This window comes from Mustela erminea, chromosome 15 (assembly GCF_009829155.1).
Source record: "Mustela erminea isolate mMusErm1 chromosome 15, mMusErm1.Pri, whole genome shotgun sequence".
In the NCBI taxonomy this organism is placed as follows: Eukaryota; Metazoa; Chordata; class Mammalia; order Carnivora; family Mustelidae; genus Mustela; species Mustela erminea.
The window spans coordinates 2716996-2739401 of record NC_045628.1 but is presented as its reverse complement, the minus strand read 5'-3'; the positions used below and the strand labels follow the sequence as shown (position 1 = coordinate 2739401).

The 22406-nt window shown below is 59.9% G+C and overlaps 3 long non-coding RNA genes across 3 annotated transcripts; 1 reads left to right on the top strand and 2 right to left on the bottom strand.

The window, feature by feature from the left end:
* Positions 1–453: 453 nt before the first annotated feature.
* LOC116574382 lies at positions 454–5168 on the top strand. Its single transcript, XR_004279252.1, has 3 exons — positions 454–660; positions 1243–1299; positions 3456–5168. It is a non-coding gene; the product is annotated as an uncharacterized LOC116574382 (long non-coding RNA).
* Positions 5169–12156: 6988 nt separating this feature from the next.
* On the bottom strand, positions 12157–12744 carry LOC116574384. Its single transcript, XR_004279254.1, has 2 exons — positions 12345–12744; positions 12157–12257 (listed from the first exon to the last, which is right to left on the bottom strand). It is a non-coding gene; the product is annotated as an uncharacterized LOC116574384 (long non-coding RNA).
* A 51-nt stretch (positions 12745–12795) lies between these two features.
* On the bottom strand, positions 12796–17137 carry LOC116574383. The gene is made up of 3 exons (XR_004279253.1): positions 16315–17137; positions 13828–13912; positions 12796–13309 (listed from the first exon to the last, which is right to left on the bottom strand). It is a non-coding gene; the product is annotated as an uncharacterized LOC116574383 (long non-coding RNA).
* Positions 17138–22406: the final 5269 nt, after the last annotated feature.

The window sequence follows — 22406 nt, the reverse complement described above, 5'->3', positions numbered from 1 at the left end:
GCCAGAGTAGAGAATCTCTAAAGCGGGGAGAAGGCCGCGTGAGCAGAGGCACAGACCCGGCGAGGTGGCAGCCGCCGCTATGGAGGACCGAGGCCACCTGCAGCCCCGGGGGCAGAAGAGGAGCCCAGGCAGCTCCAGAGGGCCCGTGTCCCCGCCAACCCCCTGACTTCGGACTTCCCACCTCTGGACGGAGACGATCAGCTCCTCTTGTCCCGGGGCCGTCCCGTTTGTGGTGCCTGCTTCAGCAGCCCCGGGGGACAGAAAGCGTCGTAACCCCGTTTCCAAGTGCGGACAGCAGAGCCCCAGCACCGCTGTCATGCCACCCCCCCCCGCCGCTCAGGCCTCGCTCGCCCGGCCCTGCACACAGGGGCCACTTGATCACAGCCGGCAGCCAGCCAAGGAGAGGCTGTCGGGATCCGGACCGGAGGCCCGTGGTCACATGCTTCGGATGTCTGCGGCTCAGAGAGCGGTGCTGGGCGCCAGGACGGACTTGCTAACATTTCTGGCACCCCTGGCTGCTCTCCGTGGATGCCGGCTGAGTCACCGAGGAGGTGTCCCCCCAGCGAAGGTCAGGGGCAGGCCTGGAGGCGGGACGGCTTGCCTCGGCACTGCCGAGTCCCTAGCAGAGGCCTGGCGTGGGGCTTGCAGCCGGCAGCCCAGGTAAGCACTCGGTCACTCTGGTGTGGGGATGACTCGCGGAGGCAAAGGGCGCTCCCCTGTCACCTAAAACGCTCCCGGCTCGTGAACCAGCTGCCGACCAACCCTCGAGACCAACCCGCAGGCAGCCAGAGCCACCGGTTCCCGACCTTCTGAGTGACAAGCACGGGGCTGCCTGAGGGGGCGCTGGCAGGGGCGTGTGGCTGTGTCCCTGTACACGTGCGAGCCTGGGTGCACACACATGTGTGAGTGTGCGCCCGTGTGTGTGAAAGTGTGTGTGCCCGTGTGTGTGAGAGCATGCGGCCACGTGTGTGCGTGTGTGAGTGTGTGCCAACATGTGTGACGAGTGTGCAAGGGTAGCTCGTCAACAAAGACACGTGGTTCTCACAGTCCTGGAGGCTGGCGTCCTGGGTGGGGCCGGCCATCTGGGGAGGGGGTCCTGCGGCCGCAGCCTTCTCGCGGTGCACACACTGTGAAGGGACCGGGGCTCCTCGGGGTCTCCTTCATGGCAACACTAATCCTCCCATGGGGGTCTTGCCTTCATGATCCCCTCTGACCTGAATCACCTCCCGATCCCTCCCGCAGAGGGTGGGGATTTCAACACGGCAACCTTCAGAGGACAGACGCATTCAGACCGTGACGGTGAGTGTGCATACTGCTGTGTGCGCAAACACCTGTGTCCTACCGCCTGTGTGTGCGTCTCCGCGTGTGCGTGTCTCCCCAGTGCACGCATCTCTGCACACATGTGCACGTGTCCCCACATCCATGTGCACACGCATGAGGAGCCCAGGAGCTGGGCGGCAGCAGAGGCCGGCAGGGGGACGGGCAGGGGGACGGGCAGGGGGTCGGGCAGGGGGACGGGCAGGGGGACGGGCAGGGGGACGGGCAGGGGGACGGGCGCAGGGCGACGGGCAGGAGGGCCAGAGGCCAAAGGCGGCCGGCCTCGCCTCCGCAGAGCGGTCCCTGCGCCGGTGCTCCGAGGCCTCCGCGGGCTTGGCACGGACTGTGCTGCCACCTAGCGGGACAGCGGCGGCCGCGCAGCCGCGGGGAGAAGAGACGCGTCTCCGCCCGGCCCAGAGAGGCCCCTGTGGCCCTGGGACCAGGAGGGGTGCGTGGGGTAGGAAGGCGGGCAGGAGCCCCGAGGAGGCTCCTTCTCCCCAGGCCACCGCAGTGAGGGGGTCGTGCTGCCTCCTGCGTTCGGAGGGAGGCCCAGGCGCCGCGGGCTTCCGGCGTCCACACTGGGCCTCCTGGGGGACGGATCCTCCCCGCGCCGCGCCCGGGCAGCAAGGCTGGAGCCCGCGCTCTGAATGCAGACGGAGCCCCGGCCGGCTGCTGTGTCTGCAGGGGTCACATCGCCGCCCCCCACACTGCACCCCAGGCCGCCGCAAAGACTTCGTGGGAATCGGGAAGCCCACCGGGGCCCCCCAGGGCCTTGCGCTCCGCTGGAGAGGCCGGTCCCCGCACCTCACACCCCGTCTTCCTCCGAGTTGGAGAAAGTAGCTCTGGGTCCTTCCTAAGTCCCCTCACTGCGAAGAGCTTCCTTCTCCCGGCCTCCCCGGCGCGCGGCCGCCGTCCGCGGCTGGTCTGCGATTAAGAGACCCGTGTGCTCGGGGACCTTCTCACACACCGCAGGGCAGAAGTCAGGTGCACGCAGGCGGCGCCCTCCGCCGCGCTGCGTGATGCTGATGCCTTAGGCAGAAAGAGGGGGAGTGCGGAGCCATCCCGGGGGCAGCGCGGAGCCATCCGGGGGGCAGCGCAGCCCCGGCTTCCTGCCGGCCAGCCCTCCCTCCGCCTCAGCCTTCTGCAGACGTACCCGGCCGCCCCCAGCCCTGCCCTCCAGAGGGGGGCCGCACGGGACCCGGGTCCCAGCCCAACCCCAGCGCAGCACAGCCGGGCCCCACGCGCCTGACATCCAACCACCGAGACTTCCTGAACATCGTCCCCCGCTCCTGACCCCACACTCGCTGTCAGCGCTCACCCTGGGGTCAGGCTTCCCATGTCGCTGACCTAAACATACAAGGCAAAGGTCACGGGGAGGGAAGAAGTCACAGGGGCTTGGACTGCTCAGCGCGACGGGGACAATCAGGTGAGGGTGCCCTGGCCGACACCGGGGCTTTATGGGGATGGCCTCCAAGGGAAAGTCAACATCGCCGTAAGAGGCACTGATGAGACAGAATGCTCTGGGTAAAATAAGATCAAATAAGTCTAACCCTTGGTAGATTCTTGTGTGTGTTACAGACTCAGGCCACAGGGTTAGGATGTGTCGTGAACAAGCTGGAGGGCCAGACTAGCCACAAGGTCTGCGTGTCCATGGGTATGTCCTGTCCCACCACCCCATCTGCTACCAGAGCCACCGTTTCTCACACAAGCACAGCACATTTTTCTCCTTAAAACCCCGGGCACCTGGGTGGCTCAGTGGGTTAAGCCGCTGCTTTTGGCTCAGGTCATGATCTCGGGGTCCTGGGATCGAGTCCCGCATCGGGCTCTCTGTTCAGTGGGGAGCCTGCTTCCTCCTCTCTCTCTCTCTACCTGCCTCTCTGCCTACTTGTGATCTCTCTCTGTCAAATAAATAAATAAAATCTTTAAAAAAAAAAAAAAAACAAAACCCTGGCATCCCCCAAATTTCTAAACCTGCCGGCCTTCACGGGCTGTGTCAGCTTCCCACGGCTGAGAGCACATTGCCACGAAACTCCCTGCTTAGACAGCAAGCAGGGACCATCTCGCGGTTTCCAGGGCTCAGGAATTCGAGAAGATGTGAGCTAGGCGTGTCTCGAAATGCAGGTTTTGTTTTTATTCAGGTGTGGTGAGGCCCCGCAGATCAGGGGACAGCAACCACGTCTGGAAAGTTATAATCAGGACCCCCAAGAGGAGGTGCCACCCCACGCAAGCCAACCGGGGCCACGGGGGAAGCACCAGGAAGGCCTCTCGCCCAGCCCAGAAGCTTCCAGCTCGCCGATCCTGGACTTGCTGGCCTCCGGCTCTGCAACAATAATGTTCTGTTCTTCATAAGCCCCTGTCGGGGACACTCCGCTGTAGGAGCCAGAATGGCCCTGGGGGTCCGGGGGCAGTCTCTCCAGGGTCAGCAAGGCCCCCGGATATCAAAACATGAGAAAAGACAGAAAACGCAGGGTCTGATTAACAGGGTGTTTTTGGCTCATGGCTTGGGAGAGCAGAGGACCTGCCTTTAACAGTGTCCCCACAGCAGGTGGCGGGAGGCTCGGGTCCTCCGCACACGGTCTCTCCGTGGGGCCGCAGGGGTGCCTGTGCCTGACCCCTGCAGCGTGCGTGACCCCAGAGCGGCAGTCAGGAGCCATAGGGACGTTCTACGAACTTGTCTCTGAAATCTCACACCACCCCTCCGCCTGCTTCTCTGTGTTAGAGGCCGGCCGCGGGTCCCCCCGCCCCGGGGGGAGGGTGATTGAGTCCACCTCTTGCAGGGAGGAGAAAGGACCCGTGGATATATTTAAAGCCACCGCAGGGGCTGGGCCAGGCCCTATTTCCGCTCCTCTCTCGCCCAAGACCCTCTGCCCCACCCCTTGCTTTTTAACCAAAGGCTCAGGTCAGAAGCACCAAGGAAGGTTGCTTCCCATCCAGATGCCCAGGACACATGGTCAGACCGTGAAAACCACCCTGGGGTCACGCCCAAGTTTGCCCTGCCCCCCCCCCCGCCCCCGGGGGCCGCGCACAGGGCATGCGCACAGGGCATCCGCACGGGCTCCTTGAGTCGCTTTCTTGGTCTGCCGTGACCTCGGTCCGCATCATCTCGGGAACACTTTACTCCCGTCCCCAGCCAGCATCGATGCCCCGGGCTCCGTGAACCCCTCCCAGAGCCCTTGTCCAGCACAAGGACCTGCTCCGTCTCGGTGTCCCAGGATCCCTCTGGCCGCACCCCATGAGGCCTGGAGCACGGGGTGATAGCAGGGAGGGTGTGCTTTTCTTAATCACTGGGCCGGAGACCCTCAAAGGGAGACACTGACACGTCTACACTCGCGTCTGCACCATCTGACCCCAGGGAACGGTCACCTTATTCTGGCCAAATGAGCGACCGAGGGAGAAGCGAGAGGTCAGTCTCTGGAGACATTTGGGGAAAGGGCAGGTTTCCCTCGGAACAGCCAACCTCGTGCAGCCGTGGGCTTTTGTCAAGACCACCCACGAACCCTCCCGGCCGAGGCCGGCTCCGATGCACGGTGTTTACCCCTGGTCCTACTTGAGCTGGGCTCGTTTCTCTCGGGAACTTGACTTCCGTGTCCTCCAGCTTGACTTAGCGCCCCAGGCCCGCGCCAGCATTCCCTGCATGACCCGTCCCTGAGCAGCACCCACACAGCCGGACCATTGCCTGTACTCGCCCACGACTGCTCACCAGCTCCTGAGAGCAGGGCTGGGGCTTCCGCCCCCTAGTCTCCGCGGCTTTGACACGAAGCATCCAGGAGCTGTGTGTGAGCTGATGGGTGTTTCCAGCACGTTCACCTGTTGCAGCAACACATCCTATCCCTGTACAAAGACAGATCACAGCTTCTTAAAGTTCTCGACATTTTTCAAGAAGGGCAGAGATGTGGGTTGTCCAACGTGCGGGGGATAATGTCCCGCTGTATCTAGAACGGCGGCCCCTTGTCCAAGTCATGAGTTCAGTTCGTGGGTGCTACTACGAATGCTGCAGGAGCCCGGGAGAGCCCCGGGCCCTGCCCAAGTGTCTCTTTGAAGAGGGACCTGTGTCCTAGGTCCCCCGTCAGCCACATCACACTACAAGTCAGGCAGGGCAGGACTGTGCGTGTGGTCACAAAGGAAGGAGGTCCCTACTCAGGCCGTAACTGGACCCTTTTCTTTCCTCCCTCCATCCTGGCCTCTATCTGGCCCCAGGAAAAGCAGTCAAAGGGATTTGGGCAGTGTCTACACGTACAAGGAGGAGATCGTAGCAAATCGTGAGTAGATGTGTTCGGGGCTCCGCAGGCCCTGGCGAGCCAAAACCCACGGGAAGGGCAAGGCTGGTCAACGCAAGAAGGACATTCTGGAAACACGACGGGACGCGTGATGATCTAGGCTGCCTCGTACCAAGGGGAGGTTCCTGAAACGTTCAGCATTTCAGTAGATGCTGCCGCAGAGCATCCGTCCACCGGCAGACCCACAGGGCAGCCGAGGAGAAGCAACCGCGTCTCATCAAGATTCTCAAACTCGTGCAAGTGGCAGGGTGCGCGGAACTGCATAGGGTCTGCATAGGACACGTAATCTACACCCGTGTGAAATACACCTTCACGGATGTGCCCGTGCGTGTGTGCACATCACAGGAGCACACACGTCTGTGGAAGGTGCGGTGTTGGTGGAAAAGAAGCAGCAGGCACCAAAGACGTACGGGAAAATAGAAAAACTCTAATGAAAACTCTTCAGTCCATCGCCTGGTTTTCAATTTTTTTTTTTTAAGATTTTATTTATTTGACAGACAGAGACACAGCGAGAGAAGGAGCACACGTGGGGGAGTGGGACAGGGAGAAGCAGGCTTCCCGCGGAGCAGGGAGCCCGACGCGGGGCTCGATCCAGAACCCCGGGATCACGACCTGAGCCTCCCAGGCGCCTCTCCTGTTTATCCTCGTGTGTTTTCCTGCCATTGCTGGACGTGTGCCCGCTGGAGGGCCCCTCGGGCTCCGCTGAAGGACTCCTGCAGCAGGGACACCCTTCGTCTCCTCCGACCCTTAGATTCCACGATGTTAAGGTTCGATTCCTTTCTGAAGTGCGCCCGCAGCCCACCCACCTACGAGCAAAAATGCCTGCCTGCAAAGCTGGGAACTGGTGGCCTTCTCGGTGTCTCTAACGAATGACGTTTGGAGACACTCGCTCTCCTGTGACCGAGGACGATCTCTAGTGACCTCATGAGACAAAACCAAGAGTCACTTCAGCGGAAGTAAATCAAAGTTGCCGCCGTTCCAGTGTGCCCCGAAGATGCTCCTTCAGCATTTAACTAAAAATTCTGGCTCTAATGTCCTGCGGGTCACACCCTGGAGTTCAGGCAAACGTAGGGCCCCACTACAGGTGGGACGGGGGCTCTGTGCGAGCCGCCCCTCTGCTCTGTTCCTGCACTCACAGCCTCGCACGGCACCTACTTATAAATGTGTTTGTGGGGAGCTCTTCACACTTTCTGGTGGTTAGTGATTCAAAGTCACACGAATGATATTTTTGGTGTACGGTTTACCGATAGGGACACCAGAAATTCATTTCTTTACATGCCGCACCCACTGTCCCAGTGCTCAAATAATTGAATAATTCATTGCCTCCCCCCCAAAAAAAAAATACAAGTGTTAATATCGCTGAAATCGTTTCCTTCTGAGAAACGGGGCTCCTGGGAGGTGAACCACGCGAGCTCCCTGAGAACCGTGGTCCCAGCGACACAACTTCCCCACCTCCAGTTCCACGACGAAACTTTCCAGACAGAGTCCTGTGATCTTGTTCTCTGTGGCCCCGTGGAAATGCGGGAAATCAAAGGAAGATGAGAAACTCGAATTTACATCAAAAACCCTACATACCAAAATTAAAATTAAATTTTAAATTTTTAAACAGAGACAGAGTTAAACGAAGACAAGTGTTTGCAGCATTATCCCCGAACGTCACCTCGATAACCCCAACCACGCGACAGAAACTTACGAGATGACGTGAACCATAGTCTCAAGAAAAAGAAACATCCAAGAATCCTTTACTATATTAAAAGATGCTCAACCTCCCCATAATAAGAGAAACCAAAATCGGTGTTTTTGACCAGCGGCATTTCCATAAAGTAGTACACTATGTTGTATGGCCGAGGGGAAGTCACCGTGCACGGGGCTGGCAGGGTCAGACGCCGGACCTCACAGAGGGAACGTGACGTCTATCAGAAGGCAAAGAGCTGAGACTCTGACCCCGTTCCCAGGAGGTGACCCTGGAGATAAACTGTCCCTGCTTATTGCGGCAGGCTTGTGGTGGCAGTAAGCTGTTCGTCCACAAATGGGGGGCTGGGTAAGTGGAAAGGAACCCCCCCATGTCACGGAGCAGGTGCAACTATGAGAAAGGATAAGGGGTTCCCCGTGTGGCAGAGTTTAAAGGTCTCCAAACCAGATCAAATCAATAATTTTTTAAAAGCAACATGCAGGGGCACCTGGATGGCTCAATGGGTTAAGCTTCTGCCTTCAGCTCAGGTCATGATCTCAGGGTCCTGGGATCGAGCCCCGCATCGGGCTCTCTGCTCAGCGGGGAGCCTGCTTCCCCCTCCCTCTGCTGCTCCCCCTGCTTGTGATCTCTCTCTCTCTCTTGCTCTCACTCTCGCTCTATCTCAAATAAATAAACAAAATCTTAAAAATAAATAAATAAAGTTTTGCCTAGTGGCTTGGCCCCGCACAGACTGCGGTGACCATCCAGTGGCCATGAGATGGAGCGCCGGGCCCGTGTGCGCGCATGGCTGCAGGTCACGTCTGTCACACCCCTGTGGCCAGGCGTGCCCTCACCCCCGTGCACCCCGCAAGTCCCTCCGTGAACGGCATCTCTGTTGCTTGCGAAGTCAGACGTATTTCCCGTAAGACCCAGCAACTTCCCGCCTAGATTTTACCCAGGAGGAAAGAGACGATATCACGAGGCCGCATGAACACAGCAGCCTTTGTCCTCACGGCCGCAAACTGGAAGCCAGCCGAATGCCCCCATCGGGAGAACACTCGAGGACATTGTGCGCACGGTGGACCCCCAGCAACCAGGTGCCCAAGCACAACGCACGCCCGGCGGCGGGAGGTTCCAAAACGCACGCACGACAGAAGACACGCGGCAGGAGCGCCTCCTCGACAGAGCTCTAGAGCCGTGTGCAGTGACGGAAACCAGGCGACAGGGGCCTGGGCAGAGGGAGGGACCGCAGCTCCCCGAGAAGGGGATTGAGGGAACCACCCGCAGGAAGGGACTTTCCGTATCTTGACGAGACCAGGGATATACTGACCGGGGATATACTGACGTCTGCACTTGTCAAAGCTCCTTGAGATGCCCAGTCCGGAACACGCGCCCCTAGAAAGCTGGTGGGCGGTTTTGGGGTCATTCCCATCACACCCTTCACAGACGGAGGCGCGGATTCTGCCGGCCATCAGAACACAGCACAAGCCAGGGAGGTCCTAGCGATAGCCCAAGTCCGGCTGCTGCTTGGGGACATGAGCTGTGTGACACGATAGATGCTCAGCCTCTCTGAGCCCGTGCTCGCTCTGTCGCACGGAAACGCAGCCACCAGCAGTGAGTGAGTTCGACTCCTGGGGCTGATGGAACAAAGCAGCGGAAACCGGCGGCCGAAGACAGCAGGGACGTGCTCGCCCACGGTTTTGAGCAGACGGTCTGGGGCGGCGCACCTCGGACACTGGGGGTCTCCTTCCTCACCTCTTCCCCGGCCCTGGTGTCTCCCTGCGTGTCCCCGTCTTCACAAGGCGTGTCCCCCCCAGGTGTATTGAATTCGGGCCGCCCTCCTCCCGCACAACCGGTCTCATCGAAATGACAGCTGCAGCAACCTTATTTCCAGACGAGGTCGCATCCTCGGGCAACCAGACTGAGGGTGTAAATATGTCACGGAGACTCCATTCAACCCCTGACAGAACAGAAGGGGCCGGCAGTTCTGGGTCGTCTGGTCCAGATAAGGAGCTGCGAGGCGGAGTCCTTAAATATCCTCGCACTGATCCGTCTGCTAATTTCAAGAGCACTGGGACTGGGGTGCGGTGGACCGGACCAGAAGCCTTCCCTGGCGCCCTGGGGCAGGACGAGGCCGCGCATCCCCCACAGAAGCTGAAAACGGTCACCGAACTGGGGGCGCGGCTGGAATTCCCGGCAGAGAGCAGGGACCCAGGTGAGGCGGAGTCACGCGGGTTCCAGGAAGCCCCCGGCCGCCGGCTGCTGGGGGACGGCCCACAGGGCATGCTTCCAGGGACGGTCCCGACTCCCGGGAGACCACATTTTCTGCGAAGACTGAAAGCGGAGAATAAAGAGTCACAAGGACTCCACAGGGAAGCCGGCCTCCCACACCCGCGCTGGCCAGCCCTGGGGCGCACGGTCGGGGCTTACAAAAGACAAGGGTCAGGAGACACCAAATGAGCTCTTCCAGGAAAGAGCCTGTGAGGCCAGCGCTTGAATAGCATTGCCCAGGGGGCCTCGGTCGGGAGCTCTTAGCTCCGGGACCCACGTGGATCCCCGTGGTGTAGACGCTCTAACAAAAGGCCGAGGATCTCGGGTCTGCAGCCTTTCTCAGGATCTGCAGAGTCCCCTCAGCCAACAGTGACGGCCAAAGCCCATACCCGTGCAACTTCTGGGACAGCCCCTGCCCGCGGGGGGTGGAGGGCACGCCTCGGGTGCTGGTCATGGCCAGCGATTTCGAACACTTGGAACCTCTGTCCACACATTCTCCGGATGTCCCCAGTCCCTCCCCCTGAGGACAGAAGTTAGCCAGCACGAGGCTGGTTTCTGCAGGACGGCTGGCATCCCTGCTTCCCCTAGTCTGTGCCCCCAGGCCAGGGAGGCAAACCCTACTCTGTCCACCGAGAAAGCATGCTGCTTGGCTTTCTGAGCTCGGGAACCCCGGCTTCCCAAAGCAGTGTTGAAACAGAACTCATGTGTACGGTGTCTTTGTGGCGCTGACATCTCACACACGTGTGCATGCGGATTCCCCAGTGTGAGAACGAGGCTTGCACGGAGAAACCCCTGGGTCCCCTGGGAAGCGTCCGTTTTGCACTGAAAGGGATGGTCCCCGGCATGACGGCATTGCAGGGCCGTGAGACACACACGGCAACGGAGTCCACTGGTTTCCCAGGGACATTCCGGCCTGGTCACCCAGTCCCCCAGCACGAACATTCCCGGTATCTGATCATAAGGGCTGGCTTCCAAGAAGCTGAAATCCATCCTAGCTCGGGGTTTCTAGGAACGGACTTTCCTTCCTGTCATTCAGGAAAATGCCTCTTGTTGTGCTGATGAAGGCCCACGACCCCAGAGAAATGGGTCTGACAAAGGGGCTGGCGGGCAGCTCCGAGGCCCCCCACTTCCAGAAGTGGCTCTGGGGCAGATTCATGACGGATGCACCATGCTATGGAGGAGCCGAGCTAATCCTCCTGGACCCTTCTACAGGAGCTGGGCCCGTCGCCCAAACGATGCCGTCCATTTGCTTTTAAGACGGCACTCAGAGAGAAGACCGGAAGGCGACGCTGGCGGGGACCGCGATGTGGGGGGTTACTGGGACTCCGCCGGGGGGTTAATATTAATAGGGTGCATTCCGGCCAAATGACACCAGCCTGCTGCGTTGCGGGCCTCCTTTGCGGGGGGCAGCCCCAAGAATGAAGCTGGGTGTGCGTGCGCTCTTCTGACCAGGCTTGGGGAGGATTACGGCCAGAAGCTGCGCCCGGCTCCCGGCCTTCTCAGGAGAGCCTCCACCTCGGGGCCACGGTCTCTGTAGCCCGCGCCCTGCTCTTCTCCAGTCCGGCCCCCGAGTGCTGAAGGCCCTTTGTGCCACCTCAGCCGACCCTCCACAGGGCACAGGCTCGCCCAGGCCTGCCCACTCTGCACCCAGAGGCCCTGAGTGCGTCAGCGTGTGCTGAGCCTAAGAGCAGCTTTAGAAATCAGAGGCTCCCCCGTCCGTGTTGATCACGCTCACGGGCCCGCAGGTGCCTGGAGCGGTTCTGCTTCGCGGTGGGTCCGTTGGGTCGCCTTCAGCCGGCTCCAAGGGGCATCAGCCTCCCTGACCCGTAGTGACTCTTCCCCAGGCCACGGTCAGAAGAGCATGAGAAAGGGACACAGGGCCCCGCGCAGCCTCGATGTGGCACGGGGCCAGTCCCGGCGACGGCCCACCCGCGGCTGCTCAGTCCCATGAGGATGGGTCTAGGGCAGGGAGGGCGACAGGACTTGGCCGCAGCCGTGGAAGCCGCCCCAGACCCTCCACCCCCTACAACAGAACGGCTGACGCGCGGGGATGTAAATCCCCAGATGGGTCTCCACAGAAGTGCGGCCGGGGGGCCTCAGACCTCGGTGGGGACGCTCAGCCTTAGGGACACTTTCCTCACTAAGCCAAGCACCTGCTTCCGGAGCTCGGCACCTTGACTCGGCCCCGTCAGAACACTCCGACACCACGGTCCTCGTCCCGGAGCGGCTGTGCTGGCCCCCTCACCCGACCGTGTAACACCCTGAAACGAGGGACTGATGACCTCCTCCGGATGCCACCCTCCCTGGGGGGACACCCAGTGAGTCGCGGGCCCTCAGCACCTGCCCGGCCCCTTGGGGTCTGGGGTCCACAGCCAACGTCCTTGTGACATCGACACGCTATGGCCTAAGCGTTCGACCGGCCGCCGTCCCCGACACCCTTGACTCCTGGACACCCGAGGGCGTCCCTTCTCCCCTGAAAATACAAACGCCCAAACCCAGCTGGAAGCCACGGTCCCACCGGAAAGTTTGCTTTGAGTACCCTCTCCAGTCCTTTAGACAAAAGAGCACAGAAAAACCACAGATGATGAGAGTACGTTGTCTTCTTTTTTCTTTTGTTCCCTTTCTTTTTTCTCCCTTATGGAAGCATCTGCTTGCAGGGATGGGTTCCGCTGGAGCAGCTCTCGGCATCAGGGGGTCTCTCTGGCATAGAAAGCCCCTCCCTAAAAGGGAAAGAGGGAAGCTGGGGTCCTAAGAGTCCAAGAGGTGGGTCCTCACCAGAAGCCCAAGGAATAAGACAGACTCGTCACCTGCGGCCAAGAACGTCAAGGCCTCTTGCAAAGGGGCAGGTACTCCGAGCCTCCGCACCAAGGTTTGGGGACAGTCTCGGGGCCATGTCTTGGCCTCTCCGCAGAGCTGCTCCGGAGAGCTCCGTGGGCCTCACCCCGTTGTGGTAAGGTCTCCATGTGAGGGGCAGGCAAACGGCTAACACACTCCGGGCGCTCAGGAGGCACCAGCACAGAGCGGCCACTGGGCATGCAGCGAATCTGAGAGCTTCCTACCAACACGGAAGGTTCTGGTGTCCATCACTGTCACTCAAGACAGAGCAGAAAGGGTGCCTGGAGGGTTCGGTCGGTACAGCATCTGCCTTCGGCTCAGGTCATGATCCAGGGTCCTGGGATCGAGTCCCATGTCAGGCTCCCTGCTCAGCGGGGAGCCTGCTTATCCCTGTCCCTCTGCTGCTTCCCCTGCTTGTGCTCTCTCAATGTCTCTCTGTCTCTCAAATAAACAGTCTTTAAAAAAAAAAAAAAAGGCAGAAAGAAATCAAGGCTACTTGTTCAAACCAAGTCTTTGGTCACAGGGAAAAATGCAACCTGTCCTCGGTCCTGAAATATTGTTTCAGCAGGAGGCTAACATCCTGCTTTGGGGCCTGGGGGTGTCGTCTGGCTTACCTTTGTTCAGCCAGAGGGCGTCGAAAGCGGGGGATGGGGAAACAGACCCCACATGGAGGAATGCTCCTCAAGGTCAGCGTCCCAAGAGGGGCCAAAGTACCATCGCCAGCTGCCCCACCCGGTAAGCCCCATGGGGCAGTCACTGTCCACTGAGCGCGCCGTGGCTTCTTGGACCTCACGTCACCCTCGCCACGCAGCCGTGGCACGGAGGCCTTGCACTCTGCTGAAACACTGGTCGTCGAGCACCGGCTTTCAGGAGGAGCCGTCTGTCCGAGGGCAGGCTCCTCTTCTTCAGAACCAAACCACCGGAAATCATAGACCTTCTAAGACAATAAAATAGAGCACAGGCACGATCTTGAATGAACTGTTTCTTTCCCCCGAGGTAACCAGACACTTCACTTCCGCAGGCGGGAATGGCCCTGGGGTCAGGTGGCCACAGTAATGCCCAGTCTCGCTTACCCCAGGGGACTCGCTGCCTTCAGTCGGCCCTAGGGCAAGGCAAACCCTCTTGACCTATCATTTAAAGGCAGATAAAGGGCAGTCGCTAGGCTGTCAAGTCGTGAACGGCCCACAGAACCGTTATCTGGAAGGTCTCGAATTCTGATGAGGAGAAAGGGTGTTTTGGAAAACGTGTTGCAAAGAGTCGTATCGTTAGAACTGAGACCCGTGCGGCACTCAACCCAAAGTCACCCCAAACCTAACGTGGGGTTCTCACAGCAGCGCCCCGTGAAGGACGGCCCGGGAGGAGGTGTGCGTCGGGCTCGTTTCCTGCCCACGGAAAGATAAACTTGCCAGCGTCTGAGAGCAGCCCGGTCCTTCCCAAGGATGAGAACAAACTCACCCTGCCGGCGGGCCGCGGCGTCGACATTTCTGAAACCGTCAGAGCGAGGCAGCCGTGGCTACAGCAGGACCTGGCGCTGGAAGTCCTTCGAGAGAGATGCCTCGGAGAGCGAGCTCGGGGCCCCCTGCTGCACTGAAAGCATTTACTGGGGTGTCGCCGTGGTGTGGACTGTGTCTCCCAAACATGACGGGTGCACTCCTAACCCCGCACCTGGGAATGGGGCCTCATCTGGAAACGGGGTGGCTGCAGATGGGACGAGCTCAGAGGCCACCCTCAGGGCGGCGCCCGCCCCACGTGGCTGGCGTCCTCCTAAGAAGAGGAGGGCATCAGGTGACAACGGAAGCCAAGGCTGGAGCAACGCTTCTAGAAGCTGAGAAAGGCCATGGAGGGACGGCCACCGCCAGGCCTGGGAAGAGGGCAGGACGGAAGGACTCCACCAGACCCTGCAGACACCTCGATCTCACACTGCTGACCTCCTGCACGTGAGACCAAAAATTCCCGTGGTTTCCAGCCCGAGGAAACCATGACAGGCACATGCGTGACCTCTGTACCGCGGGCGGTCCTGTCCCCCCACGCAGAGCAAACCAGCTCTCAGACCCTTGCAGACATGCCACGCAGAGCGAACCAGCTCTCAGACCCTTGCAGACATGCCCGGGCGCTCCTGAGCAGGGCCCGTGCTGGCGGGAGGCGGTGCTCCTGCTTCTGCTGTCCCCGCAGCAGCCACTGCGACAGCATCCTCGGCCCCTCGGGGGTCCCTGCTGTCTGCCTCCCGGGCCTTGACCAGGGCGGGCTGCTGCGGTGGCCATGTCCAGCCCGATTCTCGGCACACCTGGGCGGCCCGAGTCCCCAGCGGACCCGGATGTCCCTCCAGTGGACGCGGTCTCTGCCCTTCCCATTCTCATCGGCCCAGACGGTCAGCACGACCAAGACGGGATCTCCCCTGCGCTCCTTCTCACCAGCCCTCACCGGGGGCAGCTCGGCCGCTCCGCGCAGGTGTGTTCAGCTCCGCCGGTCCTCCGGGGAGGAGCGCATCCGCGGCAGGGAATGGCCCGCCCTCCACGGCGCTCTGCGCCTCCAGGGCCCGTCCCTACCTGCTTCCTTCCACTGTACTGAATGCTGTCCGGGCTGCGGACATGTGCACATGCCCTCCCTTAACTACACAGATTCCTACTCTGCCACTTTCTAATTAGACAGGATGCGGCTGAGTCCACTTCGTCTCATCTCTGCCCTGTCTAAACCACTCAGCAGCAGTGACGCGCGTAACAGGTGATCTTCAGGGAACGGTGACATGCGTGACAGATGCCGTGCATGTAACAGGTGCTGGTGCGGAAATGAAAGCACGCGGTTAAGAGGATGTTCCAAGAGGCGTTAGGGTGCAGACACACACGTCCTCTCTCTCTCTCTCTCTCCACGGAAGATCATTTAAAACTGGGGACACAGAAAGGCACTTAAAAATTACGTTGCCCCTGTAGTGATCACTACAGTTGACTGTGGTAGAAAACCAATACAGATCGTGCATTTTCCTCCTCTAGAACTTTGGGAGTCAAGTTCGTGGCCCACCTTGGAGACCGTATGGAACTGGAGGTGTCTTAGAGCTTGGGCTGCTGTAACCAAGGACCAGAGCCTGCGGCGTATACAGCAGACATCTGCTCCTCACACGGCTGGGCTGCAGGTCCGAGATCGGGGTGCCCATGCCTACATCCACAGTCCAGACCAATTCCTCGGGGCCCAGAAGTGGGCTCCCTCCGTCCCACTGCGGGCGTGACCTCCTGATGTTGCCGATCAGCCTTCCAGACGCTGCACTCGGCACGGGGTCCTTCCCACGGGGTGTCCCCCCTCCGCTCAGACGCTCTGCTTTTCAAAAGACCAGTCCCCAGTTTGGAAAAAGAGCGGCAGGCGCTCGGCTCCTCTGGGGAGGGCCGGAGACCCCACCGCGCAGCCCCCCCAGCCCCTCCCGGACCCCAGGCTCACACCGCACTTGCCGCTGGACCAGCGGGGGCCCTCAGGGAGCCTGCCTGCGGGGAGACCCTGCGGGTGCCCCTTTACAACTGCGTTCAATTAATGCAACGGTCTCTTTGGGGAAGAACAGGGGAAACACGCAGGTAGGGTCTGTCATTGAAACAACTGAAGTGACAGGAAACGTAACAGAGGGGTCTGTCTTTGGTAAGGGCTTTGTACTGGAGGCGCGGGTCTGTTTTTGGCTCTCGCCATCACTATGCTCCTGCATGAACCCCGGAGGGAGTGTGAACAGACCGGCGGCGGGGAGGGGGCTTTGTATTTTTGGAGAGACTTCCCTTAGAACAAATCCTCTAAGACAGCGGGGAAAACTGAGAGGCCGTGAAGGCTTATTGTCATTTCCCCGTAAACCTGAAATCATACAGCAGGACACGAGCGATTGAAAACGGAGTCTGCTCTGCTGATGGTTTGAATCTATCACGCAGCTCCCCAGCACTACCAGTAAAGCAGACCGCGACCTCCAGAACTTACTGAGTCTTGACCGTGTCTGCTGGCCTTGTTAGGAGGTGACCGTGTGGTGACGAGGGCTGGCCCTGGGTCACTGTGTCACCTGAGCTACCCGGGGGTCACGCGGCAGCGAGAGGACTGCACACACACAAACTTCTATTTATAGCCGGTTTGCTAGCAACGGCAGAGCAAATCGAAATGGATCACGGAATGTGCTGGAAAGGTTTAGGGTTGTCTTGATTCTTCTCTAAACCCACTGAAGGGCGGGCGGTGAGGACCGGGTGTGGCCCAGCACAGGACCAAGGAAAGACCCGGGAGGTGCCTGAGCACCTGCCACATTCTGTTCTAAGCCCTTGACACTGATAGGCCCACTTTCCCCCCAGCCTTGTGCACGGAATCCTGCAGATCAGCAAACAAGCCAGGCTGAGCAGTGATTGTCGAGAATTCAAACCCAGGCAGTCCAGTTGCAAAGGCTGGACATTCCTTCTGACACAAAGTACAATAAAGCTGCTCACAGTGAAGTGAAAGTCCAATATTTGCAGGTGAGCCTTACGGAGACCGTAGGTGAGGAGTTTTCCCCTTGCCCGCAGATGGTCCAGACCGTGCTGGGGTGAAGTCACCTGTCCCTCCATAATAGCAACCTGGGCCGACAGGGGGCCTCCAGGTTCCCTCCGGCAACAAAGGGACATCCATTACAGCCCAGAAACTTCACATATTATGAAGTTCAGCGGTACTTTAAGATAGAATTACACCAACCTCTAGATCCTATACTTTGTGAACTTACAAAGTACATGGGGGCGCCTGGGGGTTCAGTCGGTCGAGGCTCCAACTGTTGATTTCAGCTCAGGGTCATGGGATCCAGCCCTGCCCTTGGGCTCCCTGCTCAGTGGGGAGTCTGCTTCTCCCTCTGTCTCCTCTGCCCCTCTGCCCCTCCCCCAGCTCAGGGAGCTCACGCCCCTGCCAAGTGCTTACTCGCTCTCTGTAAAATAAACAAAAAAATCTTTAAACAGTACATGTATTACGAAATTCAAACTTTAGAAGTATTTTGATAAGTGCATTTGATATCATAAGCTTCCTTATAATGCTCTGTATGTATTCTGCTATGTACACTCTTTTTTCTGGGAAGCGTTCCATGGGCTTCCTCCAAGTGACAGAGTCCCAGGTCCCTAGCAGAGAAAGAAATCAACAAACAAGAACTGGGAGGGGGTCACCTGAAGGGCTGCTGGGGAGGGGTCTCCCTCCTGTTCTTCTGGTCCTGGTCCTCCTGGGTGGGGCCCACAGCCTTCTGCATGGCGAAGCTTGCGCTGCTCTGGGCCTTGGGGGGGGCCCCAGGCAGGCTCTCCACGGGCCCTCCCCTTGACCCTGGAGAGCCACCTCTGGCTCCCCAGATGCGACCCTCTTTGGAAAGGTCCTGAACAGCTCAAGCCAGCTGCCTTCCCTCCCACCCCGGGATGGAGCTCACACCTCCAGACACACCTTCCCAGAGCCTCACCTGCCCCGGGGCAAGGCTGGGCCCCCATCACCCCCGCACTGAGTGTGCAGAGACAGTCCTGGGCAGTGACCTAGGGACACACACGTATTAGGGACTGGATTTTCCTAAGCACCAAGGAAAGAAATCACCCAACAACAGACAGGTGCAGGGCAAGTGACCTCCTTTCCTGATCCTTTAACGATGCGTGTTTTTTTTTTTTTTTTTTTCAGTGTTCCAAGATGCATTGTTTATGCGCCACACGCAGTGAGGCTGGTGGTGGGTACCGACGACGCGTGTTTTCGCCGTATTTTCACTGAGGCTGCTGGCTCACCAGCTCCGGTAGCAGACCTCCTTCTGCCCATTTGGAGCAACTCTCCACCCGCTCTCTCTGTCCCAGCTGCATCCGCGAGCGCACCCGGCCACGGAGTCCGGGTGGCGCCTGGCGATCTGCTCCCGAGCCACCTCCTCTAGAAACACCGGAGAAGAGGGCACCGTGTTGCCGCGGGGGGCGGGGGGGGGGGTTAGACCCGGGGTCCCCGCAGGAGCCCCGCAGAGGGGAGCGGACCCCGGTGTCCCCGCAGGAGCCCCGCAGAGGGGAGCGGACCCCGGGGTCCCCGCAGGAGCCCCGCAGAGGGGAGCGGACCCCGGTGCCCCCGCAGGAGCCCCGCAGAGGGGAGCGGACCCCGGGGCCCCCGCAGGAGCCCCGCAGAGGGGAGCGGACCCCGGTCCCCGCAGGAGCCCCGCAGTCGGAGGCCGGCGCCGCCCGCAGCCCCGCGCGGGAGGAGGCGGCTGGGCCCCCGATCGCCCGAAGCCCGCGCAGAGGCCGGGTCGGAGCGGCCGCAGCGTCTCCGCGTCCGCAGCAGGCAGGGCGCCCCGCTGCCTCCTGCGTAAAGCCCGCCGGGAGCTCAGGGAAGTTTCGCGCTCAGAGCAAGCGAGGAGGACTGCCTGGAGGCGGCGGAGGGACGCTACACGCGGCACCGCTTCGGAGCAGAAGGCATTTCCCGGCGGCGGCGGTGACTCGGGCTCGCGGGGATCCAGCGCGGCTCCGGGGGCTCGGGGGACTCGGGGGGCGCAGCCTGGGGGCCGGGGCCGGCGCGCGCCGCTATTTCGGGCTAGTGGGGGCCGCGGGGCGCGGGGACGAGTCAGACCCGCCGGGACCCACCGCTCCCCGCGCGCGGCGCCGCAGGGGCGGGGCGGAGGGCGGCCACGCCCTCGCAGGGGTGCGGCGAGCCGGCGCCGGGAGCGCTCTGTCCGGGTGACCCCGTCCCCAGGCCGCCGGCGCAGGCGCTGCTGCGGGTCCGGCCGCGCCCCGGAGCCGCACCCCGAGACGAAACACACGTTCCGAACTGATCCGGCACCGCGGAGCGCGAAACGCCCGAGGAGCCGGAAACGGGGCGCGCGAGGCGGAGAGCACCGGAAGGGGCGGGGCCGGAGAGCACCGGAAGGGGCGGGGCAGGGAGGGGCGGGGCGGCGCCGGTGGGCGTGTCTGCGGGCTGCAGGGGCGGCGCCTCTCGGCCGGCCGGGAGGGACCGGGGCCCGCCATCCCCCGGTGCCAGGACGGCCCGCGACGGTCCTCTCCGAGAAGAGCCGCTCGGACGGCGGCGACGCGGCCTCACGGGCCGCAGGGGCCGAACGAGGCAGCCGGGAGGCCTCGGCCAGGGCGGGAGGGGAAGCCCCTCGGGCGGCCCCAAACCGGCACCTGCGCCCTGGGGTCGCGCGCGGCGCCCCGGCGCCTTCCCCGCCGTGACCTCACGGGCCGCGCCGGCCGGTCTCTGCGGGGCCGCGGCGCCTCGCCGGCGGGAGGGGACGGGCCGGACGCAGCCGGAGCCGCTTCCGCCGGTCGGACCCGCGGGCAGGGTCGGACCCGGACAGCAGCCGCGTCGCTCCGTCTGGGGCCGCAGGGGCCGCGCCGACTCGCGGAAGGACGAGGCGCTGCGCACGGCGCGACCCGAACACCCCTCGGGCCGAGGGCGCGGGCCGGACAGGCGGGCAGGGCCTGCCCTCGGCGCGGGAGGCTGGCGAAGCCCCGGGTCCCGACCGCGCCCCGCCGAGCGGCCGTCCGGGTCGGGGGAGCCGAGCGCGTCCCGCGCCCTGCGGGTTCGGGTCAGGAGGACGGCGATCCGGGTGCAGTGACCCGAAGTGCCCTGAACGTGGACGTGTCCGCGGCGTGGTTCACGGACGCGAGAAGACGACGCGGACACGGACAGGAGGAACCGGTCTCCAGCTGTGCTGGACCCCGTGCCCAGCGCGGCCGCCGAGAGCCGGGACCCCCGTCCGCACTTCCCGGACACGTTTCTCACCTGCCCTCGCCGCCCCCCCATCGTCAAGGCCCGTGCTCTACTGGGTAACCTCTACTGAGGTCCCTTTGTCGTCGACCCTCATCTCATGCCCAAGACTGTAGTTTTTAGATCTATAACCTCATGTTACCTACCGGAGCAGCTACAGGTTTCTTCCAGAATCGCTTTCCAAGAGGAAATGTCTTAAGGGGTTGATCTCATTTATGTGTATTTATCTGTTCCGAGCCTGGTAGCCGGGAAACGGTAGGCACGCGGTGTGGGAATGCTGGAGAAGTGCAAGGGTAGGTGTGTGGACGGACGGGCAGAAGGGAAGACGGATGGAGGTAGCAAAACGGGTTTTTCCTTTTCCTATGAATTCCTCCCAGTCTGACCCTGGTTTGGAAGAACTGCAAAATAGAAATGACCTCGATTACGCAGCTCTCTGAGGGGTTATACGCCCTGGCCAAGGCCATGAGGTTGTACGTGGCAGGGTCGGATCGGAGCTCACATCTGTGCGCTCCGTGAGACAACAGAATGACCCTGGGATCAAACAGAGATTCTGGAGGACAGACCCAGCATCTGAGCCCTAGGACGAGAGAGGGCTCCTATGAAGATGATGGTCCCAGAATGAGCAAAGCCAGTGGATATTACTGAAAGCACAGTTAGTTATAACCAAAAAGTTTGGGAAGAGCTAGCACATATCTATTAACATAGAGAGCCCCTGTGTTATAATTGACTAAGTCAATGGCTTACAGTGCATTCAAGCACTAGAAATAAGAGGGGGGAAATGTTAAAATCAAGCAAAGTCAAGTCACTTGTTCCTCTTCTGTCCTCATCATACTCACCACCATCAAAACCAGTGCTCCACGCTTCTAAACTGCAATCGTGTTGACACAGTCTCCAGGTTAAGATTGAGTAAGCACAGCCCAGCCTATCTTTCCCACCATGGAGCAGCTATCAGAGGCAGAGAAAACCAGGTCTAGACAGACCCCCAAACCAGTGGGGGAACTGACTGTATTTCTCCTTTGCTCCCAGGCATGGCTGCAGTCACAGGAAGTGTGCACAGGTAAGGCAGGTAAAGACCATGAAAACTGGAAAGCAATGGCGAGGTCACAAGGAGGACAGACCTTGACAAGAAGACTGCAAAGCTGTGTGCAAATGCTTGAGACTCGTCTTGGTTTGATGCAGATAAAGCTCTGATCCTAAGGAGCATAGCAATGACATTGAAGACCGACCGTGCCGCCCACACCCCAGGAGGCACAGGGTATCATTCATGCAGGACAGATCCGAGTGGCAGAAACAGATCTGCCCTGGAACCACGGCAGAAACAGATCTGCCCTGGAACCACAGCCCATGGGAGCTAAGCTGGAACCTGGAGCCTTGAACCTGACCAGATCAATGGCCTGCCCAAAACAGCAATATTCCCCATAGGAGAAAGATCTAAAGCCACAGGTTCAAGGGTTTTGCAAACCCAGTCCATGCCAGACGTCATAATCAATAATATGAAAATTGAAAAAAATGAGAAATCTTACAAGCAACCAGAGAACAACAAGTCATTTATAGGGAGTGATGCTTCAAGCGGGTGAGGGTTTATGACCAAGTGTGTCCTGGAAATGTGACACTGGCCCAACCTTTGGTCACCTCTGCTATCTATGATAATAATCATCTAAAGAAGAGCCTTCCCACAACCATAACAGTTGATGTACAAAAAGCATTTGAGACAAAATTTAACATCCGCTCATGATAAAAACTGTCAAGTATCAAAACATCTATATAAAAACCTACAGATAAAATTATCCTTATGGTAAAAGACTAAATGCTTTTTCCTTAAGGTCAAAAACAAGGGAAGTATGTCCATGCTTCCCACTCCTATTCAACATTGGACTGGAAGTGCTAGCCAGTGCAAAAAAGCAAGGAAAAAGCCAAAGTGGGAACTAGAGTATGGAAAGGAAAGAATAGAACTGTCCCTATTCATAGAAAACCTGCTTGTCTATGTAGAAAATCCTAACAAAGTTATAAAAAATCCTCCTGGATGGGGCGCCTGGGTGGCTCAGTCATTAAGCATCTGCCTTCAGCTCGGGTCATGATCCCGGGGTCCTGGGATCAAGCCCCGCATCAAGGTCCTGCTCTGCGGGAAGCCTGCTTCCCCCTCTCCCTCTGCTGTTCCCCTGCTTGTGTTCCCTCTCTTGCTGTGTCCCTCTCGGTCAAATAAATAAATAATGTTAAAATCCTCCTGGAACTATGAAGTAAACTTGGCAATGTCATGGGATCCGAATCAATAGACACAAAAAAAATCAATCATATTTCTGTAGATTAGTATGTACAACTAGAAAACAAAAATTTAAAAATAATCCTACTTACAATGGCTC